Raw genomic sequence first — 12,647 nt, forward strand, 5'->3', positions numbered from 1 at the left:
TAATAAAACAAGGTGACTCTGTAAAAAATCTGGGTATTATCTTCGACCCAACTCTCTCCTTTGAGTCACACATTAAAAGCGTTACTAAAACGGCCTTCTTTCATCTCCGTAATATCGCTAAAATTCGCTCCATTTTGTCCACTAAAGACGCCGAGATCATTATCCATGCGTTTGTTACGTCTCGTCTCGATTACTGTAACGTATTATTTTCGGGTCTCCCAATGTCTAGCATTAAAAGATTACAGTTGGTACAAAATGCGGCTGCTAGACTTTTGACAAGAACAAGAAAGTTTGATCATATTACGCCTGTACTGTATATACCTTTATATACATATATACATACATATATACCTATACTGGCTCACCTGCACTGGCTTCCTGTGCACTTAAGATGTGACTTTAAGGTTTTACTACTTACGTATAAAATACTACACGGTCTAGCTCCAGCCTATCTTGCCGATTGTATTGTACCGTATGTCCCGGCAAGAAATCTGCGTTCAAAAGACTCCGGCTTATTAGTGATCCCTAGAGCTCAAAAAAAGTCTGCGGGCTATAGAGCGTTTTCCGTTCGGGCTCCAGTACTCTGGAATGCCCTCCCGGTAACAGTTCGAGATGCTACCTCAGTAGAAGCATTTAAGTCTCATCTTAAAACTCATCTGTATACTCTAGCCTTTAAATAGACCTCCTTTTTAGACCAGTTGATCTGCCGCTTCTTTTCTTTCTCCTATGTCCCCCCCTCCCTTGTGGAGGGGGTCCGGTCCGATGACCATGGATGAAGTACTGACTGTCCAGAGTCGAGACCCAGGATGGACCGCTCGTCGGGACCCAGGATGGACCGCTCGCCTGTATCGGTTGGGGACATCTCTACGCTGCTGATCCGCTTGAGATGGTTTCCTGTGGACGGGACTCTCACTGCTGTCTTGGAGCCACTATGGATTGAACTTTCACAGTATCATGTTAGACCCGCTCGACATCCATTGCTTTCGGTCCCCTAGAGGGGGGGGGATGCCCACATCTGAGGTCCTCTCCATGGTTTCTCATAGTCAGCATTGTCACTGGCGTCCCACTGAATGTGAATTCTCCCTGCCCACTGGGTGTGAGTTTTCCTTGCCCTTTTGTGGGTTCTTCCGAGGATGTTGTAGTCGTAATGATTTGTGCAGTCCTTTGAGACATTTGTGATTTGGGGCTATATAAATAAACATTGATTGATTGATTGACATATAAAAAGTGCAACATTAAACAGTTTCAAGTCAACTCATCATGCTTAATTTATTACAACATTTGGGAAGCCTGTAGTTGATTTTTAGTATGTAAATGTTATATTTGTATCAATATGTGATAGCAGGGACCCTGCCATTCAAAACCAGGCTGCTACATTACTAATGATTAATGTAACTACTGGGGTATGGGAAAAAAATCGATTCAAATACGAATCGAATCGTTTATGTTGTGCGATTCAGAATCGATTCTAATTTTTAAAAAATTGATTATTTTTTTTTAATAAAAAAAAAAATATATATATATATATATATATTTTTTTTTTTTTAAGCAATCCAACAAACCACTACACAGCAATCCCATAACAATGCAATCCAATTCTGAAACCAAACCTGACCCAGCAACACTCAGAACTGCAATAAACAGAGCAATTGAGAGGAGACACAAACACGACACAGAACAAACTAAAAGTATTGAAACAAAAATGAATATTATCAACAACAGTATCAATATTAGTTATAATTTCAGCATAGCAGTGATTAAAAATCCCTCATTGACATTATCATTAGACTTTTATAAAAATTAAAAAAAAGTGTCACAGTGGCTTACATTTGCATGGCATCTCATAAGCTTGACAACACACTGTGTCCAATATTTTCACAAAGATTAAAATAAGTCATATTTTTGGTTCGTTTAATAGTTAAAACAAATTTACATTATTGCAATCAGTTTATAAAACATTGTCCTTTACAATAATAACAGCTTTTTACAAAAATCTACTACTCTGCTTGCATGTCAGCAGACTGAGGTAGATCCTGCTGAAATCTATGTATTGAATGAATACAGAATCTTTTTAAATAAGGAAAAAAATCGTTTTTGAATCGAGAATCGAATCGAATCGAAAAAAATCGATATATTATCGAATCGTGACCCCAAGAATCGATATTGAATCGAATCGTGGGACACCCGAAGATTCACAGCTCTAGTAACTATAGCTGAAAAAAATAGTGCAGTAGCAATAGGAGAGACTATTCATACCTGAACACCATGGAGTTCATGTAGGCTTAATGATGCACTTACATTATTATATACACTATCAGAGACAGAAACTCTTCATTTAATATAATGTCCTTTTTTGCTGCTTCAACACACCTCAATCAACACTGTCTGTAACACACACACACACGCACGCACACACACACACACACGCGCACGCACACACACACGCACACACCGCAAAATGAGCTAACGTTACGCTAAAAGCTAACTAGCCTTCACTTCAAACAGGACTGCGAGTGAGCTGAGCAGTTTGTTTCAAGAAGGTCAACGGGCTCATAGTGATGTTTAGAAAGTAGTTGACTTGGAAGTGTTTAGTGTAATTTGGAGAGACCGCTGCTCACCTGCTAAACGCCTATCTGCTCGACGCTAAAGCACTGACTACATGCGCTCTGAATACGCACAGCTGATTGGCTTGTTATCGCTACTGTTGTAACCAATCAGATGGTTGTGTGGGAGGGACAATGCTGTGCAGGAGACAGAGGCAGAACGGAGTGGAGCAGCTTGTTAAGACTTTAGCATAGGCGGCTACTTCATATGTTCGTGTGGAACTCGTTCGGTACTCCTCCGCACTGAACCGGAACTCCCGTACCGTTACACCTCTACCTGGCGGCGCCAAATCGGGGGAATTCCGCGGATCCGCGGAAAATTCCCATCCCTGAAAACCAAAATAATCCCACACTTCGGAACATTTCCTTTATCTTAATTCTACTTAAATCGATGTTAAATGCAGAATTCCTTCTTTTTCATTTAGTACGATCTGTCACTTGTGGGCAAAAAGAAGTGCTTCCTGATAACAGTCAATACAAAGCACCTGCATTGGTCACATGGTATTTCGAGACACAGTGTCTTGTCTCTCCTTAAAGCATTGATACTAAAGCATCAATGCTTTAGTATCACTAATATTAATGTGAGGAATGTTCATCTTAACGATTCAGTTCGATTCTGATTCTTAGGGTGACAATTCGGACCAATATCATTTCTCCATTCAGCACAATTCTTGATTCGTAATGTATTATGTGATATATAATAGATAATAAAACCATTCAAAACAGGTTACAGGTAAAAAAGAGATTGCAGATACGGCCTAAAAAAAATCAATTTTTGACAATTTTTTACCAGTTCAGCATGAGTTTTTTTCCAAACACCCCACTTAATATACATTTTATTTTATTTTACAAAGCCAGAAAATAAGTTGGGGGACACAGCAGAACTTTGTAGGCAAAAATAGTTCAATCAAGACCAAATGTTGTTTTGTTATTTTATTTTTTCCAGCCATCCATTTTTACGCCGCTTATCCGAGGCCGGGTCACAGTGGCAGCAGTCTAAGCAGACATGCCCAGACTTCCCTGTCTCAGGCCACCCCCTCTAGTTCCACAGGGCCAGCTGTGAGACATAGTCCCTCAAACGTGTCCTAGGTCTGCCCCAAGGCCTCCTACCGGCTGGACATGCCCGGAACACCTCACTTGGGAGGCATCCATAGTAGATACACCCGAGCCATCTCAGCTAGCTCCTCTAATCATTTATCATTATAGTGGAGGACTATTCCGTCAAGAGATGATCTTTTGTACAGGCCAAAAGTTTAGACACACCTTCTTCTCATTAAATGTGTTTTCTTTATTTTCCTGATTATTTACGTTGTAGATTGTCACTGAAGACATCAGAATGAATGAAGACGTGGAGTAATGTACTTACCAAAAAAAGGTAAAATAACTGAAAACATGTTTTATATTGTACTTTCTTCAAAATATCCATCCTTTGCTCTGATTACTGCTTTGCAAACTCTTGGCATTCTCTCCATGAGTTTCAAGCACACCTGTAAAGTGAAAACCATTTCAGGTGACTACGTATTGAAGTTGATGGTTTCCAGTGGACGGGACTCTCACTGCTGTGTTGGAGCCACTATGGATTGAACTTTCACAGTATCATGTTAGACCCGCTCGACATCCATTGCTTTCGGTCCCCTAGAGGGGGGGGGTTGCCCACATCTGAGGTCCTCTCCAAGGTTTCTCATTGTCAGCATTGTCACTGGCATCCCACTGGATGTGAATTCTCCCTGCCCACTGGGTGTGAGTTTTCCTTGCCCTTTTGTGGGTTCTTCCGAGGATGTTGTAGTCGTAATGATTTGTGCAGTCCTTTGAGACATTTGTGATTTGGGGCTATATAAATAAACATTGATTGATTGATTGATTGATGCCTTCAGTGACAATCTACAATGTAAAAAATAAAGAAAAGTTCCTCTCTATTTTATTTTTTCTTCTTCTTTCTATACCGTCCTGGTGTGGTGTGGACGTGGCCTGAATTGACTTTGGACATCTCCGAGTTTGACTTTTTCACACCTCGCTCTATTCATGTGAACAAAGATATATATGCACAGCTGACTTAGGGTGGAAAATATATTCGTGAGAACAACCCATCTGTACTGGATAAAGATGATTAGTAAAAAAGCAAAAAAAAAAAAAGTGGAGTAGAAACATTATGAGTTAAGGTTAAGTATCAAAGTAATTGTAAAGTTATTCACACCAGATAAGGTAGTACAATTTTACATACACATGTTTGTAAATCCAAATTGTATGTGTGTGTGTGTGTATATATATATATATATATATATATATATATATATTAGGGGTGGGCAAATTAGTGCGTTAATTATGAGTTAACTCATCAATCTATTAACGCCGACAATTATTTTATCGCACATTTGCGTATGTTGTTTACATGCTTTTATTTTGTTAACGCCTTTTCTTAACAAGATGGCGTCGCCCGGCGTGGAGGGGCTCTTGGTAAAGATGGAACATTTGGCAAAAATACCGGACAATTCTGCAAATTTCATGGCTGGCTTACAGCGTGGTCACTCCGGGATCACTTACGACCGCCAGACAATTCTGGATGTGGATAGATCGGGCCGTTTTGGACTGAATGACGTGTGCTTGGTTGACCGGCTAGCTAGCATGGGAATACTTTGCCGGCTACATCCAGCAGCCTGTGAAGCAGCGGAGTATATGTGTTGTCTGTCTATTTATGAATAATGCAGACCAGGAGTGTTGGCTGAGTTCTTAACGTTTGCTTTCAGAGCGTGCATATCACAACATACAAGATGCCGTCATGGCGACACAACCTATACCGGGCCACCGCGCATGCTCGTCACTCCTGTTGCATGCTGGGTAGGGTAGTTCTTTTATTCCCTGGCTCATAACATCACAATATAGTACCATGTATATGATGCCTTCAGTTTATCAAAGCACCAAGCAAACAATCGGAAAATTCCCGTCATATCAATTCCTAGATATGGTCATAATTATTTCAAGTGCACTACGCAGAATAAACACAACATTATTAATATTGCTACTACGGATAATTTGATTAAAATTCCCTAAAACAGCCCACTAACTATAATATAGGTTTTTTAAACATAAGATCCCTGATAAAAAAAATGTTTCTGCTGTTACCTCAGAAATTGCCTGTTCAGATGTTATGATTGTGGCTCAGAGATTTGTATGTAGATTATATTTATATTCCATAACAAACAGGATAACTTAAATACCCTGGCAGTGGCAATAAGCTTAAATGTTTGTATTTACATTTTTTGAGTTGATTTTCATAAAATATGCTATTTAACTGCTACTGTTTAACAAGGACTGATTTAAATTGTGTTTGCACAACAAATGTTTTGGCGCTTTTGTTCATGTGGGAGAATATTCCAATAAAGGTGCACTACACACTACATTTGAATTCATTATTGGGCTTTGCGTATACAATGCAGTTAATCGCGATTAATCAGAGAAATAGTGCGATTAAAATTTTTAATCGTTGCCCAGCCCTAATATATATATATATATACATATATATAGAAAAAGATCTCTCTGTCAAAGTGTGGAGATAAAACACTGCGTTACGGAACGTTTATGTCAACGAAAACATAAGCCAATTTAAATCATAATCAGTTTTACAGAATAATTCACATCAATGGAGTACATACTGGTAGGATGTGTACATTTGAATGACAGTGTTACCTCGATTTTCATCGGAAAAACACTCCAATAGTAAGGACAACCGAATTGTTTAATTTACTAACAACATGTCATAGGTTTTAATGCAGAAAATAATGTGAAATACATTCAAACGACGAAATGGATGAATAAACATATATTACTTTTGTCTTTAACGGGTAATTGCCCTTATTTTGGAATTTTATCTTTAACAATCATTATGACGATGGATGGATTTTTTTTTTTTTATGCATTCCAAGTATTAAACACATGTAAATACAAGTCTGCTTTCAGGGGAGCCAGTGGGAGCTCCACTACTCTGCCTATAAAATCAGATAAATAACCATTCAAAAAACTCAATTTACATTTTGTGACTTGAATATTGCACGGTGGAACAGGAGTTAGTGCATCTGCCTCACAATACGAAGGTCCTGAGTAGTCCTGGTTTCAATCCCGGGCTCCGGATCTTTCTGTGTGGAGTTTGCATGTTCTCCCCGTGACTGTGTGGGTTCCCTCCGGGTACTCCGGCTTCCTCCCACTTCCAAAGACATGCACCTGGGGATAGGTTGATTGGCAACACTAAATTGGCCCTAGTGTGTGAATGTGAGTGTTGGCCCTGCTATGAGGTGGCGACTTGTCCAGGGTGTACGCCGCCTTCCGCCCGATTGTAGCCCCCTGCCACCCCAAAGGGAATAAGTGGTAGAAAATGGATGGATGGATGGACTTGAATATTAACCAAGTAATAGTGATATTAATATTATAAGCAGTAACGAAGACAAACTATTTATCACTTTATGTGTGTTTATATCATCGACTGATCAGCTGCCTCACAATACGAAGGTCCTGCAGTCCTGGGTTCAAATCCAGGCTCGGGATCTTTCTGTGTGGAGTTTGCATGTTCTCCCCGTGAATGCGTGGGTTCCCTCCGGATACTCCAGCTTCCTCCCACTTCCAAAGACATGCACCTGGGGATAGGTTGATTGGCAACACTAAATGGGCCCTAGTGTGTGAATGTGAGTGTGAATGTTGTCTGTCTATCTGTGTTGGCCCTGCGATGAGGGGGCGACTTGTCCAGAGTGTACCCCGCCTTCCGCCCGATTGTAGCTGAGATAGGCGCCAGCGCCCCCCGCGACCCCGAACGGAAATAAGCGGCAGAAAATGGATGGATGGATGGATGATCAGCTGCTTTCATGTTTCCCTGCTCCCAGTATGTTAATAATAAATCATGCCTCTCACCTGGACAGAAGGTGGCTGTTGATAGAATCCGATAAGTTGGGACACGTTGACAGCCATGTAAGACCTGTAACTGGCGAGGACGACAGTCCCCCTGTTTCTTCGCGAGGATTATGAGACATTTTTGTACTAAATGGGAAATATATACACATTCTAGCAGTCGCATCCTAATGACAGTGGACCTTATACAGTAGGTGATGTTTTAGTATGTTTGTTGGCTCCCATTAAGTCTACAGTGAGTAGAAATCAGTGATGAAAAAAAAAAAAAGCCGACGTTTGATGAGTTTTTGAAATTAATGTGCTTAAAATGTTTAAAATACATCAATACTAAATGTTATTAGAAATGTGCCAGTTACTACATTACATATATACTTACATCATGTATTGGATGTGTTTTAAGAGCTCTATAGACAGAACTGAACGGCTCCCATAGGACGGCGGACTTTTGATCGCATTTATTTAATATTTAGAATGCATTTGTTAGGAAACCGCATGGCTGCCATTTTGTTACCCCAAGATGCAAAAACCAGGAGTATGATAAGCAGGTAAGAATGAAGCAGTCTTGCAAACAGAGGTTCCAAACAGAGTGTGTTATCTTCGAGTATTGAGGAGTGCTCGAGTGAAAACATAAATACACATATGTTGATTGGCAGCTTGTGTGGACCGGCTGCCAATCAACGGCAGGTGAGGAGAAGACAGTGCTCCGCGGAACAAACAGGAAATTTAACAAAATAAGAGCACTGACGGGAAGTAAATACAAAAACAAGGAAAACCAACAGAAATGTGACCTCGGACTACGTTAAGGTAACGTGTGGAGTTCCCCAGGGTTCGGTCCTTGGCCCTGCACTCTTCAGCATCTACATGCTGCCGCTAGGTGACATCATACGCAAATACGGTATTAGCTTTCACTGTTATGCTGATGACACCCAACTCTACATGCCCCTAAAGCTGACCAACACGCCGGATTGTAGTCAGCTGGAGGCGTGTCTTAATGAAATTAAACAATGGATGTCCGCTAACTTTTTGCAACTCAACGCCAAAAAAACGGAAATGCTGATTATCGGTCCTGCTAGACACCGAACTCTATTTAATAATACAACTCTAACATTTGACAACCAAACAATTAAACAAGGCGATGCGGTAAAGAATCTGGGTATTATCTTCGACCCAACTCTCTCCTTTGAGGCACACATTAAAAGCGTTACTAAAACGGCCTTCTTTCATCTCCGTAACATCGCTAAAATTCGCTCCATTCTGTCCACTAAAGACGCTGAGATCATTATCCATGCGTTTGTTACGTCTCGCCTCGACTACTGTAACGTATTATTTTCGGGTCTCCCCATGTCGAGCATTAAAAGATTACAGTTGGTACAAAATGCGGCTGCTAGACTTTTGACAAGAACAAGAAAGTTTGATCACATTACGCCTGTACTGGCTCACCTGCACTGGCTTCCTGTGCACTTAAGATGTGACTTTAAGGTTTTACTACTTACGTATAAAATACTACACGGTCTAGCTCCATCTTATCTTGCCGATTGTATTGTACCATATGTCCCGGCAAGAAATCTGCGTTCAAAGGACTCCGGCTTATTAGTGATTCCCAAAGCCCAAAAAAAGTCTGCGGGCTATAGAGCATTTTCCGTTCGGGCTCCAGTACTCTGGAATGCCCTCCCGGTAACAGTTCGCGATGCCACCTCAGTAGAAGCATTTAAGTCTCACCTTAAAACTCATTTGTATACTCTAGCCTTTAAATAGACTCCCTTTTTAGACCAGTTGATCTGCCGTTTCTTTTCTTTTTCTTCTATGTCCCTCTGTGTATCGGCTGGGGACATCTCTGCGCTGCTGGTCCGCTACCCTTGGGATGGTTTCCTGCTGGCTCCGCTGTGAACGGGACTCTCGCTGCTGTGTTTGGACTGGACTCTCGCGACTGTGTTGTATCCATTGTGGATTGAACTTTCACAGTATCATGTTAGACCCGCTCGACATCCATTGCTTTCCTCCTCTCTAAGGTTCTCATAGTCATTATTGTCACCGACGTCCCACTGGGTCATTATTGTCACCAATGTCCCACTGGGTGTGAGTTTTCCTTGCCCTTATGTGGGCCTACCGAGGATGTCGTGGTGGTTTGTGCAGCCCTTTGAGACACTAGTGATTTAGGGCTATATAAGTAAACACTGATTGATTGATTGAAATGAAATGATAGATCGTCCGTCACACCATTAAAAATCATCATGTCTTTCAAAATGTTTATGAACGATAGGCAAAATTCCCCAAAAAGTGCAGTTCCCCTTTCATAAAGACTTTTTGAGCCACCATTGAGTCAGTGCCAGCACTTTGACAAACAAGTGAGACACACTCCTGAATTCTAGAAATAACTCATAAAAAAAAGTATTGCATTTCTCCAACAAGTGGTCTTCGCCAGCTAGTCGTAAATAAAAGGAGATGCATCTCTTTGAGACATTTGTGATTAAGGGCTATAGTAGTAAACTTCGATTGATTGATTGATTGATTGTTTGATTGAGATGTTAAATTGGTACAATTCTAGGGATGTCTTTGACTAAAGATTTTTATAGTCGATCCATCCTCCCAGCGACTCCGAGAGGGACAAGCGGTAGGAAATGGATGGATGGAATTTGATTCATTAAATTTTTCGTACAGTCGACGATCAGTAGATCCATCCCATCCATCCATTTCCTACCACAGTGCTACTTGTCCCTTTCTGGATTGCGGGGGGTGCTGGAGCCTATCTCAGCTGCATTCAGGCTTTGGAAAGGTGGTGTACACCCTGGACAAGTCGCCACCTCATCGCAGAGCCAACACAGATAGACAGACAACATTCACACTCACATTCACACACTAGGGACCATTTAGTGTTGCCAATCAACCTATCAGTAGACTCTATACCATTTATTTTTCAAAGGAATAAACAGATGATGATATTTAGTGGTGTATACTGACTGGCCACTAGATGTCAGAAATGTCATACGGATGTGCTACAGGACATCCATGATTAGAGATACTCGTGAAAGGAATACAGTTTTTTCATCCTCCAAACATAACATATTTTTGTTTGCAGATGAATATATTTTATATAACAAAAGATGTGGAGGGCCAAAACACAGCCAGCTGGTATTAGAGACCTGAAGTCAATGAAAGCAATCAGGAAGTCTAAAGAGAGATCCAAAACTAAAATTCATTTATTGCTCTCTAAAAACTACTTGTCTGTCCATCCATCCATCCATTTTCTACCGCTTATTCCCTTTCGGGGTCGCGGGGGGCGCTGGCGCCTATCTCAGCTACAATCGGGCGGAAGGCAGGGTACACCCTGGACAAGTCGCCACCTCATCGCAGGGCCAACACAGATAGACAGACAACATTCACACTCACATTCACACACTAGGGCCAATTTAGTGTTGCCAATCAACCTATCCCCAGGTGCATGTCTTTGGAGGTGGGAGGAAGCCGGAGTACCCGGAGGGAACCCACGCATTCACGGGGAGAACATGCAAACTCCACACAGAAAGATCCCGAGCCTGGATTTGAACCCAGGACTGCAGGACCTTCGTATTGTGAGGCAGACGCACTAACCCCCTCTGCCACCGTGAAGCCCACTACTTGTCTGTACACATGAATATTGTTGTAATACTTACAGGAGACATGATGAACGCAATCATTATCCTTCCGACACACCTGCTGTACGCGGGGGCCTCAGCATGTATTGACTCCTTTAAATCCCATAGATGGAGAAGGGGGGTTCAACATGAGATGATTCGACTGGGAGCTGGATAGTCGAATCAGATGTATCTGAATCAAATTATTTAGTCTTTGACTGTTTGAAGACAGCCCTATCCATTAAATTCATTAGTTACATGTATTTCACGTTTTCTACATGTAAAACTATCATTATTGTATAAAACGGGTTTTGTGTTTGTGGTAGTCTGGAACAAATTCATTGGATTTACGTTATCTATTGCTTAGATTTTTGACCGATTTTGGTTCTTCTGTTCTTTTGGAAATCACTTTCTGAATTGTATACTGGCATCGTGAAGTATTTCAATCAATCAATCAATGTTTACTTATATAGCCCTAAATCACCAGTGTCTCAAAGGGCTGCACAAACCACTACGACATCCTCGGTAGGCCCACATAAGGGCAAGGAAAACTCACACCCAGTGGGACGTCGGTGACAATGATGACTATGAGAACCTTGGAGAGGAGGAAAGCAATGGATGTCGAGCGGGTCTAACATGATACTGTGAAAGTTCAATCCATAATGGATCCAACACAGTCGCGAGAGTCCAGTTCAAGCGGATCCAAGACAGCAGCGAGAGTTCCCTCCCCAGGAAACCATCTCAAGCAGAGGCGGATCAGCAGCGTAGAGATGTCCCCAACCGATACAGGCCAGCGGTCCATCCTGGGTCCCGACGAGCGGTCCATCCTGGGTCTCGACTCTGGACAGCCAGTACTTAATCCATGGTCATCGGAGGGGGGGACATAGGAGAAAGAAAAGAAGCGGCAGATCAACTGGTCTAAAAAGGAGGTCTATTTAAAGGCTAGAGTATACAGATGAGTTTTAAGGTGAGACTTAAATGCTTCTACTGAGGTAGCATCTCGAACTGTTACCGGGAGGGCATTCCAGAGTACTGGAGCCCGAACGGAAAACGCTCTATAGCCCGCAGACTTTTTTTGGGCTTTGGGAATCACTAATAAGCCGGAGTCTTTTGAACGCAGATTGGCCCTAGTGTGTGAATGTGAGTGTGAATGTTGCCTGTCTATCTGTGTTGGCCCTGCGATGAGGTGGCGACTTGTCCAGGGTGTACACCGCCTTCCGCCCGATTGTAGCCCCCCTCGACCCCAAAGGGAATAAGTGGTAGAAAATGGATGGATGGATGGACGTCGGTGACAATGATGACTATGAGAACCTTGGAGAGGAGGAAAGCAACGGATGTCGAGCGGGTCTAACATGATACTGTGAAAGTTCAATCCATAATGGATCCAACACAGTCGCGAGAGTCCAGTCCAAAGCAGATCCAACACAGCAGCGAGAGTCCCGTTCACAGCGGAGCCAGCAGGAAAACATCCCAAGCGGAGGCGGATCAGCAGCGCAGAGATGTCCCCAGCCGATACACAGGCGAGCAGTACATGGCCACC

Source organism: Nerophis ophidion, linkage group LG12 (genome assembly GCF_033978795.1).
Source record: "Nerophis ophidion isolate RoL-2023_Sa linkage group LG12, RoL_Noph_v1.0, whole genome shotgun sequence".
NCBI lineage: Eukaryota > Metazoa > Chordata > Actinopteri > Syngnathiformes > Syngnathidae > Nerophis > Nerophis ophidion.